The following is a 24726-nucleotide window of genomic DNA, read 5'->3' on the forward strand; positions in this document are numbered from 1 at the left end:
CGCTCTCTTTTGATGACTTCTGTAACCGTAATAGCCTTGGTTTCATGCATGTTAACATTAGAAGCCTCCTCCCTAAGTTTGTTTTGTTCACTGCTTTAGCACACTCTGCCAACCCAGATGTTTTAGCCGTGTCTGAATCCTGGCTTAGGAAGACCACCAAAAAATTCTGACATTTTCATCCCTAACTACAAGATTTTCAGACAAGATAGAACGGCCAAAGGGGGCGGTGTTGCAATCTACTGCAAAGATTGCCTGCAGAGTTCTGTTTTACTATCCAGGTCTGTTCCCAAACAATTTGAACGTCTACTTTTAAAAATCCACCTCTCTAAAAACAAGTCTCTCACCGTTGCCGCCTGCTATAGACCACCCTCTGCCCCCAGCTGTGCTCTGGACACCATATGTGAACTGATTGCCCGCCATCTATCTTCAGAGCTCGTGCTGCTAGGCAACCTAAATTGGAACATCCTTAACACCCCAGCCATCCTACAATCTAAGCTTGATGCCCTCAATCTCACACAAATTATCAATGAACCTACCAGGTACCACCCCAATTCCGTAAACACGGGTACACTCATAGATATCATCCTAACCAACTTGCCCTCCAAATACACCTCTGCTGTTTTCAACCAAGATCTCAGCGATCACTGCCTCATTGCCTGCATCCGTAATGGGTCAGCGGTCAAACGACCTCCACTCATCACTGTCAAACGCTCCCTGAAACACTTCAGCGAGCAGGCCTTTCTAATCGACCTGGCCGAGGTATCCTGGAAGGATATTGATCTCATCCCGTCAGTAGAGGATGCCTGGATATTTTTTTTAAATGTCTTCCTCACCATCTTGAATAAGCATGCCCCATTCAAGAAATTTAGAACCAGGAACAGATATAGCCCTTGGTTCTCTCCTGACCTGACTGCCCTTAACCAACAGAAAAACATCCTATGGCGTTCTGCATTAGCATTGAACAGCCCCCGTGATATGCAACTTTTCAGGGAAGCTAGAAACCAATATACACAGGCAGTTAGAAAAGCCAAGGCTAGCTTTTTCAAGCAGAAATTTGCTTCCTGCAACACAAACTCAAAGAAGTTCTGGGACACTGTAAAGTCCATGGAGAATAAGAACACCTCCCAGCTTCCAACTGCACTGAAGATAGGAAACACTGCCACCACCGACAAATCCACTATAATTGAGAATTTCAATAAGCATTTTTCTACGGCTGGCCATGCTTTCCACCTGGCTACCCCTACCCCGGTCAACAGCACTGCCCTCCCCTCTGCTACTCGCCCACGCCTTCCCCATTTCTCTTTCTCCCAAATACAGTCAGCTGATGTTCTGAAAGAGCTGCAAAATCTGGACCCTTACAAATCAGCCGGGCTAGATAATCTGGACCATTTCTTTCTAAAACTATCTGCTGAAATTGTTGCCACCCCTATTACTAGCCTTTTCAACCTCTCTTTCGTGTCATCTGAGATTCCCAAAGATTGGAAAGCAGCTGCGGTTATCCCCCTCTTCAAAGGGGGGGACACTCTTGACCCAAACAGCTACAGACCTATATCTATCCTACCCTGCCTTTCTAAGGTCTTCGAAAGCCAAGTCAACAAACAGATTACAGACCATTTAGAATCCCACCATACCTTCTCCGCTATGCAATCTGGTTTCAGAGCTGGTCATGGGTGCACCTCAGCCACGCTCAAGGTCATAAACGATATCTTAACCGCCATCGATAGGAAACAATACTGTGCAGCCGTATTCATTGACCTGGCCAAGGCCAGACTCGACAGCCTTGGTTTCTCTAATGATTGCCTGGCCTGATTCACCAACTACTTCTCTAATCGAGTTCAGTGTGTCAAATCGGAGGGTCTGTTGTCCGGATCTCTGGCAGTCTCTATGGGGGTGCCACAGGGTTCAATTCTTGGACCGACTCTCTTCTCTGTATACATCAATGATGTCGCTCTTGCTGCTGGTGAGTCTCTGATCCACCTCTACGCAGACGACACTATTCTGTATACTTCTGGCCCTTCTTTTGACACTGTGTTAACAACCCTCCAGGCGAGCTTCAATGCCATACAACTCTCCTTCCGTGGCCTCCAATTGCTCTTAAATGCAAGTAAAACTAAATGCATGCTCTTCAACCGATCGCTGCCTGCACCTGCCCGCCTGTCCAACATCACTACTCTGGACAGCTCTGACTTAGAATATGTGGACAACTACAAATACCTAGGTGTCTGGTTAGACTGTCAACTCTCCTTCCAGACTCACATCAAACATCTCCAATCCAAAGTTAAATCTAGAATTGGCTTCCTATTCCGCAACAAAGCATCCTTCACTCATGCTGCCAAACATACCCTTGTAAAACTGACCATCCTACCAATCCTCGACTTCGGTGATGTCATTTACAAAATAGCCTCCAAAACCCTACTCAATAAATTGGATGCAGTCTATCACAGTGCCATCCGTTTTGTCACCAAAGCCCCATATACTACCCACCACTGCGACCTGTACACTCTCGTTGGCTGGCCATCGCTTCATACTCGTCGCCAAACCCACTGGCTCCAGGTCATCTACAAAACCCTGCTAGGTAAAGTCCCCCCTTATCTCAGCTCGCTGGTCACCATAGCAGCACCTACCTGTAGCACGCGCTCCAGCAGGTATATCTCTCTGGTCACCCCCAAAACCAATTCTTCCTTTGGCCGCCTCTCCTTCCAGTTCTCTGCTGCCAGTGACTGGAACGAACTACAAAAATCTCTGAAACTGGAAACACTTATCTCCCTCACTAGCTTTAAGCACCAGCTGTCAGAGCAGCTCATAGATTACTGCACCTGTACATAGCCCATCTATAATTTAGCCCAAACAACTACCTCTTTACCTACTGTATTTATTTATTTATTTTGCTCCTTTGCACCCCATTATTTCTATCTCTACGTTGCACTTTCTTCCACTGCAAACCAACCATTCCAGTGTTTTTTACTTGCTATATTGTATTTACTTCGCCACCATGGCCTTTTTTTATTTTTTCATTTATATATATATTTTGTTTGCCTTCACCTCCCTTATCTCACCTCACTTGCTCACATTGTATATAGACTTATTTTTCACTGTATTATTGAATGTATGTTTGTTTTACTCCATGTGTAACTCTGTGTTGTTGTATGTGTCGAACTGCTTTGCTTTATCTTGGCCAGGTCGCAATTGTAAATGAGAACGTGTTCTCAATTTGCCTACCTGCTTAAATAAAGGTGAAATAAAAACAAATAAATAAAAAAAATATATAGGGGATGTAGGGCAGATGTAGGGCATTTAGGACAGATATAGGGGCTGTAGGGCAGATATAGGGCATGTAGGGCAGATGTAGAACAGATATAGGGTATGTAGGACAGATATAGGGCATGTAGGACAGATATAGGGCATGTAGGACAGATATAGGGCATGTAGGACAGATATAGGGTATGTAGGACAGATATAGGGCATGCAGGACAGATATAGGTTATGTAGGACAGATATAGGGCATGTAGGACAGATATAGGGCATGTAGGACAGATATAGGGTATGTAGGACAGATATAGGGCATGTAGGGCAGATATAGGGTATGTAGAACAGATAAATGGCATGTAGGGCAGATATAAGGCATGTATGACAGATATAGGGCATGTAGGTCAGATGTAGGACAGATATAGGGCAGATAAAAATTCATGTACGACAGATATAGGGCATGTAGGACAGATACAGGTACATGGTACATGTAGGGCAAGGGAGGTAAGGCAATAAATAGGCCGTAGTGGCGAAATAATTACAATTTAGCAAATAAACACTGGAGTGATAGATGTGCAGAAGATGCATGTGAAAGTAGAGATACTGGGGTGCAAAGGAGTAACAAAAAAAATATTAATAAAATAAATAACAATTTGGGGATGAGGTAGTTGGTGGGCTATTTACAAATGGGCTATGTACAGGTGCAATGATCTGTAAGCTGCTCTGATAGCTGATGCTTAAAGTTAGTGAGGGAGATATGAGTCTCCAGCTTCAGTGATTTTTGCAATTCGTTCCAGTCATTGGCAGCAGAGAACTGGAAGGAAAGGCGACCAAACGAGGAATTGGCTTTGGGGGTGACCAGTTAAATATACCTGCTGGAGCGCGTACAATGGGTGGGTGCTGCAATGGTGACCAGTGAGCTGAGATAAGGTGGGGCTTTACCTAGCAAAGACTTATAGATGACCTGGAGCCAGTGGGTTTGGCGACGAATATGAAGCGAGGGCCAGCCAACGAAGGCATACAGGTCACAGTGGTGGGTAGTATATGGGGCTTTTGTGACGAAACAGATTGCACTGTGATAGACTGCATCCAATTTCCTGAGTAGAGTGTTGGAGGCGATGTTGTAAATTACATCGCCGAAGTCAAGGATCGGTAGGATAGTCAGTTTTACAAGGGTATGTTTGGCAGCATGAGTGAAGGATGCTTTGTTTGCGAAATATATGTAATTTTGTAGGACAGATATAGGGCATATAGAACAGATATAGGGCATGTAGGACAAATCAAGGGCAGGTAGGGGGCTCTATGGCAAATATAGGGGATGAAATAGAGCAATTTGCTTTGGCAACTTAAACGTGTTTCCCATGCCAATAAAAGAGAGAGAGAGAGAGAGAGAGAGAGAGAGAGAGAGAGAGAGAGAGAGAGAGAGAGAGAGAGAGAGAGAGAGAGAGAGAGAGAGAGAGAGAGAGAGAGGAGAGAGAGAGGAGAGAGAGGAGAGAGAGAGAGAGAGAGAGAGAGAGAGAGAGAGAGAGAGAGAGAGAGAGAGAGAGAGAGAGAGAGAGAGAGAGAGAGAGAGAGAGAGAGAGAGAGAGAGAGAGAGAGAGAGAGAGAGAGATTAAAATGGTAACAGGAGGATAACGTCACTAGCTCCCAAATGTAGGCATGCTGGTCTGGAGAAAAAGGCTCGCAGCTCTGTTATCCGTGGTCACAGAGAGCGTGGGGGAGGAAGACACTTGGACCAAGGAGTCGTGTGGGTGGAAGAAACACACGGCGTTTTCCTAAAAGAAAACTTCTATCCCAAAGACAGCGATTTTCAAAAAATATTTAGGCTAGTTGGATTTTTTATTGGAAAGCGAGCATATTGATCACCGGACGTTTTGCACAACTTGGAAAACCCATTCGTAAGTAAGGGGAAGGATTTCTTCTGCAATTCAATACGCTTTTCGTCTATTCTTCTCGTTATTCATTTACACAGATTTCCTATTCACTTTGTTTCCCCCTTTTCAAATTTTCAACAACGCTCAGCCTACTTTTGAGCTATGTTAATTTCATTGTAAATGTAGGCCTAATTACTTTCATTTGTCTGAGAGCTGCTGGTTCGGCGTTTTCCCCAGTCGCTGAAGGGGAAACTCGTGGCAGGAAAGCCGACCAGAATGACGAATAGTTTGCCAGACAACGTTGCACATTCTAGCATACTTTTCCATTCTTTTTTTTCTGACACGAATACAATCAGCTGTTGCCGTTATCACGTTATTAATGTTAGTAATAGGCCCATGTATAATAGTTATTTTAGCAGAGCTTCTCTCCTGTCAAATGAACTGTCAAATTAATTATTGACACATCAGTAATAGGACACAAAGGAAAGTCAATTGCCTTCACAATGAATGACATTTCATGAACAAAACACATTAACCTATTTATATACAACAAACAGTCAACTCATAATGTAAACAGAGCAGATGTGGTTGTGACTGAGGCAGATGTAGCTGTTTTTCTCTCTGACCTAGTGAATGGGCAGTTTGGCCGATCTCGAAATGGTCCAGAGGCAACTCCCTGAACTGTGATTTTAAATATCTAAACCTGCATTTAGACTGTTGACTGGTCAAACTGAATGACTAGCTCCTGACAAACTGAGGAAGTCTAAAGATCTTTCCTAGAGGGGCTCATGAGATTGAAGGTTCTGACCTTACTCCCCCTTCCCCCACTTCAAACCAACAACCTGAAAACAGATTCCACCTGTGTGCGGTGTGTGCTCGTACACACTTGTGCTCACCTTAGTGTGCGAGAGCCCTGGGGGGTAAGAAATATTAGATTACCAACTAAGGTGAAGCTTTTGGACCCCTGTATTGTCAACCTTATAATAGTCAGGATATAGAGATTGTGTCCCAAAAAAAAAACATCCCATATATGAGATCTCATTTATAGGCCAGCCTGACCCCCTCCCCTTTCCTTTGTTAGCCAGCCCATAACTCTGCAAGGGGAGTTGGCAGCCAATACAATTGTCTAAAGAATCCAAACTGAATTGCCGCAGTAAAATACTGATTTGTATGAATAATGGATGTGGCAATGTGTTGAATGAGAATGCTTGTTCTTGTCCCAAGGCTCAAGCCATTGATGGACTGTGTACTGCATAGCAACGGTCAGTAGGTAATCAATAGCCATTCACCTAAGAGAACACTTCTAGTCCCGGTGTTAAGTTTGAATTCGTTGTGTTGCACTTTATTTTTCTTCTCTCTCTTTCCCGTCACTGTACTTGCATGAATACACAAAGCACATTTAGAAAGACAGGACCTTTAAAGTGAATTGCTAAATATGCTACCATTCATTGTCACATTATAGCCAACCGTGGATGCGTGACAGTCGCTGGCTGCAGCACAGTCACTGTGTGGTCTCGATCTCAAGTTGACACTTTCCTTCCTGGTACGTTTGTTTGACGCAATTTCTTTATCACTATCTTTAACGGGCACCCAGTTCTGGTTTAGAAGTTTAATAGCATCATTGAATGGGTGACTTTACAGTATCTAAGAATAAAAAGGACAGCCGTTGGCAGCCCGGCTGGTTGTTGGACCACTGGCAGTGGCTAGAGCCGGAGGGCCGAGGCACGTGGTGTCCCTCAGGGTTCCGTGTTTGGACCAATAAAAAAAAACAGAATAAAACAGGCTTCAATCATTACAGGCCTGCTGGAGAATGTTCCTCTGGTCTGCTCTGTTCAGCTCTGACCTCAGGAAAAGGGGAAAATACAAGATTCCTACTGCTGGCTGCCTGTGCAGGCTAGGAGTACAGTCTAGGAGTGCAGACTAGGAGTGCAGGCTAGTTATTTAATGTTGTTTTTTTGTTCTTCTTCCTTTGCCTAAACCGAATGGTAAATTATCAAAGAGTGGAAAAAATCTTACCAGCCTCTGCTCTTTTTTCCCCGGCCTGCTTGGTGTTGTGTGGGTGCAGTTGGCGATTCTTTTAACGTCACATAAAACCTCTTCGTCTTTGACTGGCAGCCAGTTCATACAGACCACATAGTCTGCTCCATACAGACCACATAGTCTGCGCTCCAAACTTCAGCTTTTCTGCTCTTTGATGATATCGTCTGTGTGTGTGTCATTAGACCAGGCCCTTGACCTCACTTTATAGGTTTCGTCAATATGTTCCCCTTTGGCATGGCGACGCTTAAAGCAACTTTCAATTGGAGGGTTTGGTGCAGTGGTACACATACACACCTTCTCAAAGCAGTGGTCCGGCTTTTTCCAAATATAAACATTTGCTATGATGAGTATGTTAACATCAATATTTGGAGCGGGCTCTTAGCAGAAATCTGATCCCGTCTCTATCAGTGTGTGCGTGAAACCCAAGGCCGGACCACAGGCTTGGTGTGACAGGCCTGTAAAATTGGCTTATTAAATGGAGTCTGTGGGGTCAGGGGTCAGGCAGTAGTATGGAGGCCAGGTCCAACATCTGATGTACTGTTTGGCACCACAGGACCCCACGACTAGAGGAGATAGTCCTGATAACAAGGCTGTTTGGTTTGTATCAGATTACCTGAAGGGGAATTAAAAAGGAGCCATTAATACTCCATACTCCATTTTTTTTACTCCTATTTTACCACACCAGGGTTTGAAGTTTAAAGCTGGTATTCTATAAGAGATGCTGTTACTCAAGCTGTAGAGAAGTTCTGGTTTTCAGTACTGGTCAGCCCCTTCAACCACTGTTTGCATTATACTGCTTCAAACTAAAGTGTTCCAGATGCGGGAGGGGGACAGTAACAAACATGATCATTTTCACTTTCACTGACTCACTGCTACATCCGTTTTTGACATCGTCTTTGTCCCCCCCCATCTATATTCTTAGATTTTTGTGTGCGAGTTTGTCGGCTAGAAGTCTTTCAACAACAAACCCCAGGAAGTGCTCTAATTAATCCAACACGTGAAATTAATCGTTTTCAGTGTGTCTTCTTTCCCGAAGATCCGTTAATTGGCAATACAACCGCCATACTCTGAGGAGGGCTGCGTTGGAACACAGGCAGACCTACTGACTCACTCTAACTGGGTCACATTACGTTAGGAGGTTTTCCGTCCCATCCTCCCAAAAGGAGCAGTTGTGATTGAATTAAAAGTGTCTGTCTATCCGATGGCTTTATAGACCCACAGAGAGTTGGGAGGGTTGGGAGATGAAGTGGCCTACCTCATACAGGTGTCTCTGGAAAAGTCTCGCTCACTGTTCTTCAGCAGCAGAGCAGAGTGGAAAAGGAGAGCAGTAGAATGGGAAGACTATTGTCCTCTCTTCTTATTTGTGTGTGTATGTGCATGCGTCTGCGTGTTTGTGTGTGTGTATGCGTGTGTACAGTGTAAATGTGTTACAGTGGTTTTATGGCAGGCCAGTGCTATGTAAAAGGTCAAAGGAGTGGAAGCAGCTCAAGTGATGACATTTTATATGATGGTCTAAAGAAGATGAAGAGTTTCTCTATAGATTTCACAACCATCCTGCTCAGAGCCATGTTCACTTGATCATAGTAAGGAAAATAACTGTATAGAAGAGTGAATACCACATTCTTTCTCTCAGTCTCAGCCTCTCTCTCTCAATTCAATTCCATTCAAAGGGATTTATTGGCATGGGAAACATATGTTTACATTGCCAAAACAAGTGAAATAGATAATAAACAAAAGTGAAATAAACAATACAAATGAACAGTAGACATTACACTCACAGAAGTTCCAAATAATAGAGACATTTCAAATGTCATATTATGGGTATATACCCATACCCGTAACGATGTGCAAATAGTTAAAGTACAAAAGGGGAAATAAATAAACATAAATATGGGTTGAATTTACAATGGTGTTTGTTTTTCACAGGTTGCCCTTTTCTTGGGGCAGCAGGTCACAAATCTTGCTGCTGGGATGGCACACAGGTATTTCCCTTCTCTCTCTCTCGCTCGCTCACTCGCTCTCTCTCTCTCTCTCTCTCTCTCTCTCTACTCTAGGGCAGTCATGCACACTGATAAGATTAGGCAGCGTCTGCGTTAATTACTCGCTTCTCCTCTCTTACTCTCTCTCCCTGAGTGTACTTTACTTTTCACTCTTTTGTCTGACAAATTGTTCCTCCTCTCCCGCTGTCCTTTGGGTTCCGTGGCTCCCAGAGATGAGGCTCTGCTGGGGGTACAACACTCCCGACCCCTTCCTGGCCCCTACTGGCCCCCAGCCTGGTGCCTTTACTGGGAAACCAGCAGGGTGGTGCTCACACAATAGACAGACAGCAGCCTTTCTCAGCTGACCTATCATAGAATTTAGTTTCAGATTAGTTGTTTGTATTTGCACTTGGTGTGGCAAAAACTGTGTGGATCTGTTATTTCTGCATGTAACATGCTCAGTGTATACAACTGGGAGTCCACTTAAACTGGTTTCCTTATTGCCAATATGACTGTGACACTTAATAACAATGCAAATTCTTTCCTTTATGGATTCTGAGTTCCTTGTAGAATGATCCTTTCAGCCATCCTTAGGTTGCCATGGTAGCAGATGTTCTGTCTGGGGTTTATGGGTATTGATTGGCTGGAACTCAAGTCTGGAACTCATACAGCCTCACAGCTGTATGCTAATGAGGAGAGAGATTACAGCCAATCAGCGACACCTGGCCCTCTGTGCCTGGCGGTAAGGAGATTATCATATAGTGTGTGTCTGATTATGAAAAATATGCTTTGTGTTGGGTTTTATACTGGTGTTGAAGATGACAGGCTACATGATTGTAGTTGTTAGTCAGACTTTGGGATATGAATGCTTTGTGTTGTCGTTCGTTACTGGTTTATATCTGAAAAATAGAACTGCTTCACTGTTGATACAGACATCAACTCCACCCTGCTGTAGAAGTTTAAAGCTGGTATTCTATAAGAGATGCTGTTACTCAAGCTGTAGAGACGTTCTGGTTTTCAGTACTGGTCAGCCCCTTCAACCAAGTCAAGAAGTCTAATCAAGCTCTGACAACTCTTTTCTAGCTTACCGTTATTTTACGTGCAGGGCCTCGGTGAAAAACCTCCTGCAGGGCCCAGGCCACATCACTCGCAATGACTGAACTGTCCCCCTCTGTTTAGGACCTGGCCTTCTCCGTCTCCATGACTACCCTACCATAGTTTATCACCTGCAGCTAATGCCTAGGGCCGATGTCATAGCGCTACAGTCACAAACCAACTGCCATAACGGTCTCTCTCTCTCTCTCTCTCTCTCTCTCTCTCTCTCTCTCTCTCTCTCTCTCTCTCTCTCTCTTTCTCTTTCTCTTTCTCTTTCTCTCTCTCTCTCTTTCTCTTTCTCTTTCTCTTTCTCTCTCTCTTTCTCTTCCCCCCCCCCTCCCCTCTTGGCCCACTACCTTCTGCTAAAGATAGGCTGTCATCTTCCAGTCTAGTGTTAGATGACTCATTCAAACGGAATAGTATTTCAGTATGAGTGATGTCCAACTGTAAACCAGGTTCTACTAGTTCTGCTCCTTTCACATTGACGAGAGTTAAGGAGATTCTCCAGACACATTACTGTCATAATAGGAGGCGCATCCAATAGCTAAGCTTCCCCTAAAGTAAATTAAATTGAACTTGTTAAAATGACAATTACTCCTGTCTATAATTTTTTTTATACAATCCATAAAATCACTACACCAGAGAGCATGATTTATCCACAGAGGATCATTAGATTCTTTTAATAAATAGCTGTGGATTGTTTTAAAGGACAGCACATAACCTATAATCGGGAAGTGCACAATTCGGGAAGCACACAGTCGGGAAACGCGCAAATAGCTGATTGTTGATTTGTGACTGTCAGTATAAAGCGTCTAAAATAGGCAACTCTAACCTGTCTTTAGTTAGGCACATGAAAATGTGCAACTCCCAATAGGCTATTGAGCGAACAGTTGCCTATCCTATTGGCTCTATAGCAGAGAGCATCGGCTATATCCCTGTTGAGTTTACATATTCACTGTCTTTATCATTCGGTGAGTCCATGCTCCTGGAAAGTTTTTGTAGGACAATCATTTCCTCCTCCAGCTAGATTTGTCTCCTCTTTTCATAGGCCTTGATTTGATGGTTCCAATCAAGATAAGGGTTTTTTTTTTTTTTCATTTTTTTTTTCACCTTTATTTAACCAGGTAGGCTAGTTGAGAACAAGTTCTCATTTGCAACTGCGACCTGGCCAAGATAAAGCATAGCAGTGTGAACAGACAACAACACAGAGTTACACATGGAGTAAACAATAAACAAGTCAATAACATGGTAGAAAAAAAAGAGAATCTATATACAATGTGTGCAAAAGGCATGAGGTAGGCAATAAATCGAATAAATACAATTTAGCAGATTAACACTGGAGTGATAAATCATCAGATGATCATGTGCAAGAAGAGATACTGGTGTGCAAAAGAGCAGAAAAGTAAATAAATAAAAGCAGTATGGAGGGTGAGGTAGGTAAATTGGGTGGGTAGTTTACAGATGGACTATGTACAGCTGCAGCGATCGGTAAGCTGCTCGGATAGCAGATTTTTAAAGTTGTTGAGGTAGATTAAAGTCTCCAACTTCAGAGATTTTTGCAATTCGTTCCAGTCGCAGGCAGCAGAGAACTGGAAGGAAAGGCGTCCAAATGAGGTTTTGGCTTTAGGGATGATCAGTGAGATACACCTGCTGGAGCGCGTGCTACGGGTGGGTGTAGCCATCGTGACCAGTGAACTGAGATAAGGCGGCACTTTACCTAGCATAGCCTTGTAGATGACCTGGAGCCAGTGGGTCTGACGACGAACATGTAGCGAGGGCCAGCCGACTAGGGCATACAGGTCGCAGTGGTGGGTCGTATAAGGTGCTTTAGTAACAAAACGGATGGCACTGTGATAAACTGCATCCAGTTTGCTGAGTAGAGTATTGGAAGCTATTTTGTAGATGACATCGCCGAAGTCGAGGATCGGTAGGATAGTCAGTTTTACTAGGGTAAGTTTGGCGGCGTGAGTGAAGGAGGCTTTGTTGCGGAATAGAAAGCCGACTAGATTTGATTTTGGATTGGAGATGTTTGATATGAGTCTGGAAGGAGAGTTTGCAGTCTAGCCAGACACCTAGGTACTTATAGATGTCCACATATTCTAGGTCGGAACCGTCCAGGGTGGTGATGCTAGTCGGGCGTGCGGGTGCAGGCAGCGAACGGTTGAAAAGCATGTATTTGGTTTTACTAGCGTTTAAGAGCAGTTGGAGGCCACGGAAGGAGTGTTGTATGGCATTGAAGCTCGTTTGGAGGTTAGATAGCACAGTGTCCAAGGAAGGGCCGGAAGTATACAGAATGGTGTCGTCTGCGTAGAGGTGGATCGGGGAATCGCCCGCAGCAAGAGCAACATCATTGATGTATACAGAGAAAAGAGTCGGCCCGAGAATTGAACCCTGTGATACCCCCATGGAGACTGCCAGAGGACCGGACAACATGCCCTCCGATTTGACACACTGAACTCTGTCTGCAAAGTAGTTGGTGAACCAGGCAAGGCAGTCATTAGAAAAACCGAGGCCACTGAGTCTGCCGATAAGAATATGGTGATTGACAGAGTCGAAAGCCTTGGCCAGGTCGATGAAGACGGCTGCACAGTAATGTCTTTTATCGATGGCGGTTATGACATCGTTTAGTACCTTGAGCGTGGCTGAGGTGCACCCGTGACCGGCTCGGAAACCGGATTGCACAGCGGAGAAGGTACGGTGGGATTCGAGATGGTCAGTTATCTGTTTGTTGACTTGGCTTTCGAAGACCTTAGATAGGCAGGGCAGGATGGATATAGGTCTGTAACAGTTTGGGTCCAGGGTGTCTCCCCCTTTGAAGAGGGGGATGACCGCGGCAGCTTTCCAATCCTTGGGGATCTCAGATGATACGAAGGAGAGGTTGAACAGGCTGGTAAAAGGGGGTGCGACAATGGCGGCGGACAGTTTCAGAAATAGGGGGTCCAGATTGTCAAGCCCAGCTGATTTGTATGGGTCCAGGTTTTCCAGCTCTTTCAGAACATCTGCTATCTGGATATGGGTAAAGGAGAAGCTGGGGAGGCTTGGGCGAGTAGCAGCGGGGGGGGGGGGGGGGGGGGGTGGGGCTGTTGGCCAAGGTTGGAGTCGCCAGGAGGAAGGCATGGCCAGCCATTGAGAAATGTTTGTTGAAGTTTTCGATTATCACGGACTTATCAGTGGTGACCGTGTTACCTAGCCTCAGTGCAGTGGGCAGCTGGGAGGAGGTGCTCTTGTTTTCCATGGACTTTACAGTATCCCAGAACTTTTTGGAGTTAGAGCTACAGGATGCAAATTTCTGCTTGAAAAAGCTGGCCTTTGCTTTCCTGACTGACTGCGTGTATTGGTTCCTGACTTCCCTGAACAGTTGCATATCGCGGGGGCTCTTTGATGCTATTGCAGTTCGCCACAGGATGTTTTTGTGCTGGTCGAGGGCAGTCAGGTCTGGAGTGAACCAAGGGCTATATCTGTTCTTGGTTCTGCATTTTTTGAACGGAGCATGCTTGTCTAATATGGTGAGGAAGTAACTTTTAAAGAATGACCAGGCATCCTCAACTGACGGGATGAGGTCAATATCCTTCCAGGGTACCCGGGCCAGGTCGATTAGAAAGGCCTGCTCGCAGAAGTGTTTTAGGGAGCGTTTGGCAGTGATGAGGGGTGGTCGTTTGACCGCGGACCCGTGGCGGATACAGGCAATGAGGCAGTGATCGCTGAGATCTTGATTGAAGACAGCAGAGGTGTATTTGGAGGGCAAGTTGGTCAGGATAATGTCTATTAGGGTGCCCATGTTTACGGATTTAGGGTTGTACCTGGTGGGTTCCTTGATGATTTGTGTGAGATTGAGGGCATCAAGCTTAGATTGTAGGACTGCCGGGGTGTTAAGCATATCCCAGTTTAGGTCACCTAACAGAACAAACTCTGAAGCTAGATGGGGAGCGATCAATTCACAGATGGTGTCCAGGGCACAGCTGGGAGCTGAGGGGGGTCGGTAGCAGGCGGCAACAGTGAGAGACTTATTTCTGGAGAGATTAATTTTTAAAATTAGAAGTTCGAACTGTTTGGGCATAGACCTGGAAAGTATGACAGAACTTTGCAGGCTATTTTTGCAGTAGATTGCAACTCTTCCCCCTTTGGCAGTTCTATCTTGACGGAAAGTGTTATAGTTGGGTATGGAAATCTCAGAATTTTTGGTGGCCTTCCTAAGCCAGGATTCGGACACGGCAAGGACATCAGGGTTGGCAGAGTGTGCTAAAGCGGTGAGTAAGGCAAACTTAGGGAGGAGGTTTCTGATGTTGACATGCATGAGGCCAAGGCTTTTTCGATCACAGAAGTCAACAAATGAGGGTGACTGGGGACATGCAGGGCCTGGGTTTACCTCCACATCACCCGAGGAACAGTAGTAGGATGAGGGTGCGGCTAAAGGCTATCAAAACTGGTCGCTTAGAGCGTTGGGGACAAGGAATAAAAGGAGCAGATTTATGGGCGTGGTAGAATAGATTCTGGGCATAATGTGCAGACCAGGGTATGGTGGGGCACGGGTACAGCGGAGGCAAGCCCAGGCACTGGGTGATGATAAGAGAGGTTGTATCTCTGGACATGCTGGTCTCAATGGGTGAGGTCACCGCATGTGTGGGGGGTGGGACAAAGGAGGTATCAGAGGTACGGAGAGTGGAACTATGGGGTCCATTGCAAACGAAAACAATGATAACTAGCCTGAACAACAGTATGCAAGGCATATTGATATTTGAGAGAGACATACAATAAGGCATAACGTGATTGCAGGTCTTGATTGGGAGAGCTAGCTAAAACAACAGGTGAGATAACAGCAGCTAGTCAGCTAACACAGCAACAGCAGGTAAAAATGGTGACGACTAGGCAGAGAGGGTCGGATTAACTACACACAGATCCTGAGTTAAAGCACAGAGCCGACAGATAAAACACAAATAAACAGAATGGAGTACCGTGAATTAATGGACAGTCAAGCAGGCATCAGCTATGTAGCCAAGTGATCATAGTGTCCAGGGGGCAGCCGTAGATGGAGCAGGGAGGCCTCCACTAAGCTAGCACGCGGCGTTTAAAGTTAGTAGCCCGGGGGGTGGTCTGCTCAGACGGAGGGGGTCTGCTCAGACGGAGGCCGGTTGAGGGCACAGCGGATGGGGTATTCGTCTGCAGACCAGACGTGGTCATGTCGACAGAGAATCCAAGCCGGATGGCGATGGCGAAAGAGAGGTTGTGAATTGTAGAATTGTGTTTGCTAACTGGTGCTAGCTTCGTGGCAGTGGCGCTAGCTGCGCTAGCTGCAAGCTAGCTGTGAGGATCAGAAGTAGTGGCTCAGGGATTACGGCAGGAATCCGGCGTTGTTGTCGAGAGACAGTTTGATGCTGGTAAATTGGTGAGTAATATCCAGGCTAATAACAGGGCTGGTGTCTGTGCAGAAGGTAAAAGCTGCTAGCAGCGGCAAAAAAATTGCTAAATTAGCTTGTAGCTGATTAGCTGGTTAGCTACTGGGGGTTCTTGAAAGTGTTCCAAAGTTAAAAAATAATAGCGATTCCGTATCACATTGGGTGAGGTAGGTTACCGGAAGGTATAATCGAATTAAAAATCGAAAAGAGATAGAAAAAAAATGTTAAAATATATACAGGAAATACGAAAAAATACAAACGTACACGAGAGGACTAAAGAAACACGTCTACACTGCTACACTGCTACGCCATCTTGGATATGATGATTACTGGATTTCTGACCCTAAGTTGTTGTTTTTCGTATGCTCATGTTCCGTAATGCCTGTATCATACCTTGTTTGAAGAAGTCTGTTACAGATGTGGAAAGGGCCTATGGTATTGATCTCAGTTTGTCAGTGTCAGCAGATTAGCTTACTCTGTCCTTTTTGTGCTATTGAAGATTCTGCTTTTGGCTTCAGTCATGGAGAGTAAAATGGGTTGAATTGCATGAAATGTCCTTATAAAAAGGGCATATTTTTTTCAGCCTTTTCTAGCTGGGGCTGAGCTCTGGATGTGTGCAAAGAAAAGAGAAGAGAAACAGAGCGGTCTTTTTTTACGAACAGTGAGTCAGTAATATTATTAGCATAACTTATGACTATCCAATCTACTCATCACATTAGGAATAGTAGACTATCTTACATAAGTCTGAAAATGTGATGATAGATGCATGCAATACTTAATCATGAAGGTGATAATCTTAGATTTTTTTGTTGTTGCTTTCCCTAATTTGAAACTCACGCGCTGCCTATTACTGTAACTTGCAAATGTCTCACGTCTCGTCCAACAGCTGCCCACCTCGTAGCAGGGCAGTTTAGTGTAAACGGAATTGTCTCATTCAGCCCAGCACTCCTCTGTATGAATGTAATAGCAGAGCAATGTTTTTCAAACAGCTGAAATGTATAGACATTTTCCTAATATTTGAGACTTGTTTTATTGTTTTTATATTAAATTGCAGTTGGTGACTAGCGCTATGACGTCGGCACTAGGCCCTAGCTGCAGGTGATAAACTATGGTAGGGTAGTCATGGAGACGGAGAAAGCCAGGTTGTAACGGCTTTCTTCCTGGGATGAAGGAGAGGACCAAAATGCAGCGCAGTTAGTGTTCAACATGTTTAATATAACGATAAATGATGAACATTAACAAATAACAAAATAACAAACGTGAAAGCCGAGACAGTCCTATCTGGTGCAGAACACAAACACAGAGACAGGAAACAACCACCCACAATCCCCAACACAAAACAAGCCACCTATATATGATTCTCAATCAGGGACAACGATTGACAGCTGTCTCTGATTGAGAACCATATTAGGCTGAACACAGAAACAGACGAACTGGACACACAACATAGAATTCCCACCCAGCTCACGTCCTGACCAACACTAAACAAGCAAAACACATAAGAACTCTGGTCAGGACGTTACACAGGTCCTAAACAGAGGGGGATAGTTCAGTCATTGTGAGTGAGTGGCCTGGGCCCTGCAGGAGGTTTTGTGTAGTTTCACATAGTAAATATGTTTCTATTGATTTCCATTGATTATGTCTAATCAATCCAAATGTAAATTCACATAGTGCAATAAAATAACCCCTAAGAGCTAGTGTTTAGAAAGTGTTTTTGAATAAGGCCCACTGTTTCCACTCATATTGACTGGAGACCTAAAGCCCTGATCTCTGGTCTCTGTGTATAGGCCAGAGTAATGGTGTGTACCATGTCTCTCTCTGTGTATAATTTAGGGTAATGGTGTGTACCAGGCTCTCTCTGTGTATAGGCCAGAGTAATGGTGTGTACCATGTCTCTCTCTGTGTATAGTTTAGGGTAATGGTGTGTACCAGGCTCTCTCTGTGTATAGGCCAGGGTAATGATGTGTATCATCTCTCTCTGTATATAGACAAGGGTAATGGTGTGTATCATCTCTCTCTGTATATAGACCAGGGTAATGGTGTGTACCAGGCTCTCTCTGTATATAGGCCAGGGTAATGATGTGTATCATCTCTCTCTGTATATAGGCCAGGGTAATGGTGTGTATCATCCCTCTCTGTGTATAGGCCAGAGTAATGGTGTGTATCAGGTCTCTCTGTGTGTAGGCCAGGGTAATGGTATGTAGCAGGTCTCTCTGTGTATAGGCCAGAGTAATGGTGTGTATCAGGTCTCTCTGTGTGTAGGCCAGGGTAATGGGGTGTACCAGGCCTCTCTGTATATAGGCCAGGTTAATGGGGTGTACTAGGCTCTCTCTGTGTACAGGTCAGAGTAATGGTGTGTACCAGGCTCTTTCTGTGTAATGTATGTAATGTATAGGGTTATCTTAATGGTGTGTGCAGCTGTGAATGGATTTGTAGTTGAGAGAAAGAGTCTCCAGGGTTGGCTGCTGCTCCTGCTGCTCCAGGCGACTGGAGAGCACTCACACTGGACCGGACAGGGGCGAGATATAGCGTTATAATACCAGAGGACTAGAGACACACACACACATACACACGTACACTTACATGCACTCACACATGACCATGCCTAATATGATTCAATAAAATTAGTTTTTATTGTCTCTAATTCTTCATGTCAGACTGCCCAAGGACAAACTGGGAGATTTTAAGAGACAGACAATGCTGCACAGACAGAGACAGATGCAGTCTGATTGTTAGCAATGGCCATAAGTCTAGTTAAACCCACATAAAACACCACTGTGTCCCAAGGCCCCTAGAACTCATATCCCTCTCACTCATATGTTTAGCTGGAATTTGCCAAAGCAGTTATCTCACCACCACACTGCCTCTCCTCTCCTAATCAGCAGATGTATCCTGTTTGATGAAATCTCAGGTGTTGTACGGGCAGCTGGACACTGACACACTTTCAGTAAGTAAACAAACACTGAAAGAACTGACACAGTTTCAGCTTCACCTCCAGCTCACCTCCCTCCCTCCCTTTTCCATTGTCTTTAAACCTGGTCTACTTATGTCAGGGAGGCTTCTTGGGAGGCTACATTAGTTCAGTGGGCCGGCCTGTTGGCTGGCTCAAAGATATACTACATGACCAAAAGTACATGGACACCTGTTCGTCAAACATTTAATTCCAAAATCAATCATGTGCATTAATATGGAGTTAGTACCCCTTTTGCTGCTATAACAACCTCGAAGGCTTTCCACTAGATGTTGGAACATTGTTGCGGGGACTTGCTTCGATTCAGCCACAAGAGCATTAGTGAGGTTGGGCACTGATATTAGTCCTCGCTCGCAGTCGGCGTTCCAGTTCATCTCGAAGGTGTCCGATGGGGTTGGGGTCTGGGCTCTGTGCAGGCCAGTCAATTTCTTTCACACTGATCTCGACAAACAATTTCTGTATCGACTTCGCTTTGTGCACGGGGGCATTATCATGCTGAAACAGGAAAGGGCCTTCCGCAAACTGTTGCCACAAAGTTGGAAGCACAGAATCATCTAGAATGTCAATGTATGCTGTAGAGTGAAGATTTCCCTTCACTGGAACTAAAGGGCCCGAACCGTGAAAAACAGCCCCAGACCATTATTCCTCCTCCACCAAACTTTACAGTTGGCACTATGCATTCGGGCAGGTAGCGTTTTCCGGCATCCGCCAAACCCAGATTTGTCCATCGAACTGTCACATGGTGAAGCGTGATTCATCACTCCAAAGAACGCGTTTCCTCTGCTCCAGAGTCCAATGGCGGGGAGCTTTACACCACTCCAGCCTACGCTTGGCATTGCGCATGGTGATCTTAGGCTTGCGTGTGTCTGCTCGGCCATGGAAACCCATTTCATGAAGCTCCAAACAAACAGTTGTTGTTGCAACCGAGGACAGACAATTTTTACGAGCTGTGCGCTTCAGCACTCGGCAGTCCCGTTCTGTGAGCTTGTGTGGCCTACCACTTTGCGGCTGAGCCATTGTTGCTCCTAGACATTTCCACTTCACAATAAAAGAACTTACAGTTTACCAGGGCAGCTCTAGCAAGGAAGAAATTTGGCAAACTGACTTGTTGGAAAGGTGACATCGTATGACGGTACTGTCTATGGAGATTGCATGGCTGTGTGCTAGATTTTATACACCTCTCAGCAACGGGTGTGGCTGAAATAGCCAAATCAACTAATTTGAAGGGGTGTCCACATACTTTTGGTGATGTAGTGTATCTGCAACCTCAGACTGTGTGTGTGCATGCTGCTATCTGCAGCCATCAGAAGTGCTTACATATTGCCTCAGGTAATAGAGTGCTGCTGTTCCCTGTCTGAGTAAGGAGGACTATCTCTGTCTTGTTATCTCTCACTCTGTCTGGTTCTAATCGCCTCTTCTGTTACTAAGGGGTTTTACACAGGCTTCTTCACAATGCTTGCTGCTTGCATATGGTTGCCTCTTCCTCAAGGAGGCTGGTCTTGAGACAGGGTGTTTGTTTGCGTAGGGTTACCTTTAGAGATGGAAGACTCATGTGCTTGTATGCTGCAGTTATCCAGGCTGATTGCAGAAGATAAGGGATCTGTGTTTGCTGTCATTAGAGAAAGTGAGAGAAGATAGAGGGAGGATAGAGAAAGAATAGAGAGAAGCATGAGAAGGAGAGAGAAAGAATAAAGAGAGAGAGAAAGCAGCGAGGGAAAGTAGAGAGGGAAAGGAAGAAGGTAGAGGGGCTTAAAAATGCAGAGAGGTAGTGAAAGAGGGGTCGGAGGGGGAGGGAGATGCTTTGTCTCACAATTATCCTGCACAGCCGAGGGGCGGCAGTGAACGTCAGACATCTGTGATCCATCTCCCAGAGTTCCCAGTCTGGAACCTTACACTCTGGTGTTCTCACCCTCCTACCTTCACTCGCTCTCGTCTTTTCTCTCTCAGCCTCCACCCTTCACTGCCGTCGCCTTTTCTCTCTCAGCCTCCACCTGCCCTCGCCTTTTCTCTCTCAGCCTCCACCCTCCACCTGCCCTCGCCTTTTCTCTCTCAGCCTCCTCCCTCCACCTGCTCTCGCCTTTTCTCTCTCAGCCTCCCACCCTCCCCCGCCCTCGCCTTTTCTCTCTCAGCCTCCTCCCTTCACCTGCCCTCGCCTTTTCTCTCTCAGCCTCCTCCCTCCACCTGCCCTCGCCTTTTCTCTCTCAGCCTCCTCTCTCCACCCGCCCTCGCCTTTTGTCTCTCAGCCTCCAGCCTCCACCCTCCCCCGCCCTCGCCTTTTCTCTCTCAGCCTCCTCCCTCCAACCCACCCTCACCTTTTCCCTATCCCCCGTCCTCCCTCACCCTCCACCCACCCTCACCTTTTTCACTCTCGCTTTCTGTCTCCTGCTCGTCTGGCTCTGTCTCTCTATCTCCCTCAGCCCTCCTTTTATCTCTCCCTCTTCCTCTCTTCCAGCCCTCTCCATATCTCTGCTTTCCCTCTAGTCTCTATGGGTTTGTAAAGAAAGGATTTTAGTGGCAGGCAGTTAGCTGTCGCCCCTCTCTGTAAACACTGTGTGATCCTCTGCTCTGTAGACAGACATTACAGGCTCCATTATAGCCTTGTTATTGTAAAGTCATCAGATTCCTGGAGGAAAATGGCCTGTGTTACTGAAGGGGGAGGCTAGGAGTGGCTTCTATACTGCTGAGAAGTATTTAATTCCTTCTGTAAAATAGAAACTGATCACAGTCAATACTCAGGAAGGACAGAAATAGGATTGGTCTGGACCAGGAAGGAAGAGAGGAAGGAGAACATGTTTCTGGTCCAAAAGCGGATGTCTTCTCCTGGCCGAGGTCCAGACCAGGAGTATTAACCTCCCACCCATTGTTACCAGACTGTTATTAGCCGTGTGTGTGTGTGTTTGTGTGTGTGTGTGTGTGTGTGTGTGTGCGTGTGTGTGTGCGTGTGTGTGTGCGTGTGTGTGTGTGTGTGTGTGTGTGTGTGTGTGTGTGTGTGTGTGTGTGTGTGTGTGTGTGTGTGTGTGTGTGTGTGTGTGTGTGTGTGTGTGTGTGTGTGTGTGTGTGACCTACATATCTCACCAGTCTCTATTAGAGGTCGACCGATTTATGATTTTTCAACGCCAATACCAATTATCCGGCCAATTTAAAAAAATGTATTTGTAATAATGACCAAAAAAAGCCGATACCGATTGATCGGCCAATTTTTTTTAAATGTATTTGTAGTAATGACAATCACAACAATACTGAATGAACACTTTTCTTTTACCTTCTTATGGCTGAAGGGGCAGTATTGAGTAGCTTGGATGAAAGGTGCACAGAGGTGCCCATATTAAACTGCCTGCTCCTCAGTCCCAGTTGCTAATATATGCATATTATTATTCATATTGGATAGAAAACACTCAGAAGTTTCTACAACTGTTTGAATGATGTCTGTGAGTATAACAGAACTCATATGGCAGGCAAAAACCTGAGAGAAAATCGAAACAGGAAGTGGGAATTATGAGGCTGGTTGATTTTCAACCAAGATCCTATTGAAATCACAGCGATATATGGATGAGTTTGCACTTCCTACGGCTTCCACTCGATGTCAACAGTCTGTAGAACTTTGTCTGATGCCTCTACTGTGAAGGGGGCCCGAATGAGAGGGGAATTAGTCAGGTCTGCCATGACCTGACCATGCTCTAACCATGCACGTTCACATGAGAGGGAGCTCTGTTCCATCGCTCATCTGAAGTCAATGTAATTCTCTGGTTGGAACATTATTCAAGATTTATGTTAAAAACATTCTAAAGATTAATTAAATACATGGTTTGACATGTTTCTACTGACTGTTACGGAACTTTTGGACATTTCGTCAGCTTTTAGTGAACGCGCTTCGTGACTTTGGATTTGCTTACCAAATGCGCTAACAAAAGTAGCTATTTGGACATAAATGATGGACATTACCGAACAAAACAAACATTTATTGTGGAAGTGGGAGTCCTGGGAGTGCATTCCAACGAAGATCAGCAAAGGTAAGTGAAGATTTATAATGCTTTTTATGAGTTTTGTTGACTGCATAATTTGGCGGGTAACTGTATGGCTTGCTTTTGTGGCTGAACGCTGTTTTCAAATTATTGAATATTGTGTTTTGCCGTAAAGCTTTTTGAAATCTGACACAGCGGTTGCATTAAGAACAAGTGTATTTTTAATTCTATGTAAAACATGTATCTTTCATCAAAGTTTACGATGAGTATTTATGTTACGTGGCTCTCTGCAATTTCTCTGGATATTTTGGAGGCATTTCTGAACATGGCGCCAATGTAAACTGAGGTTTTTGTATATAAATATTAACTTTATCGAACAAAACATATATGTATTGTGTAACATGAAGTCCTATGAGTGTCATCTGATGAAGATCATCAAAGGTTAGTGATTAATTCTATCTCTATTTCTGCTTTTTGTGACTCCTGTCTTTGGCTGGAAAAATGGCTGTGTTTGTCTGTGATTGTGCGGTGACCTAACATAATCGTTTGTGGTGCTTTCGCTGAAAAGCCTATTTGAAAACGGACACTTTGGTGGGATTAACAACAAGATTACCTTTAAAATGGTATGAGATACATGTATGTTTGAGGAATTTTAATTATGAGATTTCTGTTGTTTGAATTTGGCGCCCTGCACTTTCACTGGCTGTTGTCATATCGATCCCGTTACAGCCATTTTCAGCCATAGTTAATATAATACATCAATAAAATCAATTTAGCCTCAAATAAATAATGGAACATGTTCAATTTGGTTTAAATAATGCAAAAACAAAAGTGTTGGAGAAGAAAGTAAAAGTGCAATATGTGCCATGTAAAAAAGCTAACATTTAAGTTCCTTGCTCAGAACATGAGAACATATGAAAGCTGGTGGTTCCTTTTAACACGAGTCTTCTATATTCCCAGGTAAGAAGTTTTAGGTTGTAGTTATTATAGGAATTATAGGACTATTTCTCTCTATTATACCATTTGTATTTCATAAACCTTTGACTATTGGATGTTCTTATAGGCACTTTAGTGCCGGTGTAACAGTATAGCTTCTGTCCCTCTCCTCGCTCCTACCTGGGCTCAAACCAGGAACACATCGACAACAGCCACCCTCGAAGCATCGTTACCCATCGCTCCACAAAAGCCGCGGCCCTTGCAGAGCAAGGGGAACAACTACTCCAAGTCTCAGAGCAAGTGACGTCACCGATTGAAACGCTATTAGCGCGCACCCCACTAACTAGCTAGCAATTTCACATCGTTTACACCAGCCTAATCTCGGGAGTTGATAGGCTTGAAGTCATAAACAGCTCAATGCTTGAAGCACAGCGAAGAGCTGCTGTCAAACGCACAAAAGTGCTGTTTGAATGAATGCTTACGAGCCTGCTGCTGCCTACCATCGCTCAGTCAGACTGCTCTATCAAATATAAAATCATAGACTTAATTAAAACATAATAACACAAAGAAATACGAGCCTTTGGTCATTGATATGTTCGAATCCGGAAACTATCATTTCGAAAACAAAACGTTTATTCTTTCAGTGAAATACGGAACAGTTCCGTATTTTATCTAACGGGTGGCATCCCTAAGTCTAAATATTGCTGTTACATTGTACAACCTTCAATATTATGTCATAATTATGTACAATTCTGGCAAATTAATTATGGTCTTTGTTAGGAATAAATGGACTTCACACAGTTCGCAACGAGCCAGGCGGCCCAAACTGCTGCATATACCCTGACTGCTTGCACGGAACGCAAGAGAAGTGACACAATTTCCCTAATAATATGAAATTCATGTTAGCAGGCAATATTAACTAAATATGCAGGTTTAAAAATATATACTTGTGTATTGATTTTAAAGAAAGGCATTGATGTTTATGGTTAGGTTCATTGGTGCAAGGACAGTGCTTTTTTCGCAAAAGCGCTTGTTAAATCATCACCCGTTTGTCGAAGTAGGCTGTGATTCAATGAGAAATTAACAGGCAGCGCATCGATTATATGCAACGGAGGACACGCTAGATAAACTAGTAATATCATCAACCATGTGTAGTTAACTAGTGATTATGTTAAGATTGATTGTTTTTTATAAGATACCTGTAATGCTAGCTAGCAACTTACCTTTCCT

At 44.6% G+C, this 24726-nt stretch overlaps 1 protein-coding gene across 5 annotated transcripts in view; it reads left to right on the forward strand.

The window, feature by feature from the left end:
* Positions 1-4881: 4881 nt before the first annotated feature.
* The window catches only part of LOC129818246 (LHFPL tetraspan subfamily member 2a protein-like), a 76855-nt gene continuing 57010 nt past the window's right edge, over positions 4882-24726 (forward strand). For 2 of the 5 annotated variants that reach the window (XM_055873998.1, XM_055873996.1), the window contains exon 1: positions 4882-5144. The gene's annotated coding sequence lies outside the window, so the exon portion shown is untranslated. Of the gene's footprint in view, positions 5145-9086; positions 9143-24726 lie in introns of all 5 variants that reach the window. The other 3 variants (XM_055873997.1, XM_055874001.1, XM_055873995.1) reach the window with 3 other exon arrangements.

This window comes from Salvelinus fontinalis, chromosome 21 (genome assembly GCF_029448725.1).
Source record: "Salvelinus fontinalis isolate EN_2023a chromosome 21, ASM2944872v1, whole genome shotgun sequence".
NCBI classification, from domain to species: domain Eukaryota; kingdom Metazoa; phylum Chordata; class Actinopteri; order Salmoniformes; family Salmonidae; genus Salvelinus; species Salvelinus fontinalis.